The sequence below is a fragment of the Oratosquilla oratoria genome, chromosome 29 (genome assembly GCF_046742065.1).
Source record: "Oratosquilla oratoria isolate Oo_2021 chromosome 29, ASM4674206v1, whole genome shotgun sequence".
NCBI classification, from domain to species: domain Eukaryota; kingdom Metazoa; phylum Arthropoda; class Malacostraca; order Stomatopoda; family Squillidae; genus Oratosquilla; species Oratosquilla oratoria.
This window is the reverse complement of record NC_134805.1, coordinates 34,794,059-34,796,450: the sequence shown is the minus strand read 5'-3', so window position 1 is coordinate 34,796,450 and position 2,392 is coordinate 34,794,059.

Here is a 2,392-nt window from a genome sequence, read left to right as displayed (position 1 = left end):
ACATCTCTACGGACCAGCGTCACACAACATTCTTTTGAAATTTGACTTAGTTTTTCCCCTCCATTTTGGTCCCCTTCGTCTCTCTTTGGCGAGATATTGTTCCCCATGGACCGAAGCGCTGGTCATCGCCGACGAAGTAATAAAATACTGAACGACATAGGCTTATTGCTATGCGGTTGAAATGGAAAGGAATTCATTCCAAAGTATAAAAAATGAAAGAATACACACACACACAGGCACACACACACACACACACACACACACATATATATATGTATATACAGTCCTTTGCTGTACCACGTTTCAATTTCTGCATACATGCCTCCTCGAGTTTCTCGATGTTGATGGCTTAGAATTAAAGTGAATTGTGATTGATACACACACACACACACACACTAGTGTAGTTCCAAAAGTAATGCTTTCTACTTTTCTTATTTTGCACCAAGGAGATTCGAGTGGATTTTTTACGCCATTGTTATTATGACTGGACCTTTGCGCTCATAATCTGAAAATTTCATTTCTCTATTGCAGATACTAATGGCGTGGCAGTCTAATAAATCAACCCCTGTCATAGATATGCGTCATTGAATTCCTCCGCGCAGAAGTGGAACTAATCAAAATTCAGCGGCGCTTGGTGAACGTTTACGGAGCCGAGGCAGTTATGCACGGTTCCTTACTCATCGCTGGCCAAGGTGCATTGAGAAGGGGGCTGATTACGTGGAGAAATATATTCTGAAGCAAAATTGTTCACTTGTTTTAATAGTGCCACTCTCGTCTTTGTATCGCCTCAACTTTTTGAGTTATGAGTAAAAATAAAGGAGGCGTTACTTTTGGAGCATCCTAACACACACACACACACACACACACACACACAATTATATATATATATATATATATATATATATATATATATACATATATATATATATATATATATATATAGATAGATAAATAGAGAAATATGTAAATGTAAATAAGACCAAATATAATAGAACAGATGAATAAACAAATATATATGTATATATATATATATATATATATATATATATATATATATATATATTGTTTATTTATCTGTTCTATTATATTTGGTCTTATTTACATATACATATTTCTCCATTTATCTATCTATCTATATATATATATATATGTATAGATATATAGATAGATAAATAGAGAAATATGTAAATATAAATAAGACCAAATCTAATAGAACAGATAAACATATATATATATATATATATATATATATATATATATATATATATATATAAGTTAATACATAAATAGATAAAAAACATATGGTTTAGATATTCTTCAGTAGTGTTTTACCATGACCATGGATCACGAGCTGGACTTATGATTGGCATAGGCTACTCTCCTGGATGAGAGCTCAGGGCTCTTGAACACAGTGAGGACTTTAACATGTCAGTCCCGTGGCATTCTTGTTATTTTAAAATTTATGGATGCGCTGACGATGTCTGACGCTTTGAGGGCTGACGGATTTAAATACAGACAAGAGAGACAGAAACAAAGTGAACTACATCTATTAAGAATAGGGGAAAATAACTGAAGATGACAAAAAATTATGTATACTTATTTATTTGTTTATTCATCTATATATGTATTTCATTGTTCACTTATCTATTGATTCATTTATATATGTTTATTAATTTATCTGTTTGTTATTCTTTGATAGAGTATAACTCCTAGTTTTTGATTAGTCAACATTTTTTCTTTCTGTTATGAATGCAAAGACATTTCAAACTATGTCTATTACCTGATATTTTAGTTTCTGAAAATGTCCCTCTGATAATTCCTTTAGACTAGTTCTGCTAATAGGAGGCTTTGCTGATTCTGTTTGTTTTTCTCTTATGGTTAAAACAAAAAGTAAAATAGTAATAGTAATAATGAAAACAACAACAATAATAACAATAACAATAATAACAACAATAATAATAATAATAATAATAATAATAATAATAATGATGATGATGATAATAATAATAATGATAATAATAATAATAATAATAATAATAATAATAATAATAATAATGATAATAATAATAGTAATAATAATAATAACAATAGTAAAAATAGATGAATAAGTAAATAGATAAATACATTAAAAATTGCGCTGCGACTGCTGAAGATGGATTTTGGCGGACCGCTCATGTTATCATGGCGACATGAAAACCCCAGATTGATTTTCGTACACCAACTCCAGGAAATGCCGCGAAAAAATAACGGAACAATGACCAGGAACAATGCAGTAATGATATCAAAATATGTGTTGACATAATAAATGAATATAGATAGATGAATGAATAAAAATAAATAAATGAAATAAATGTATACAAATAGATATAAGTAAATAGATAGTTGAATAACT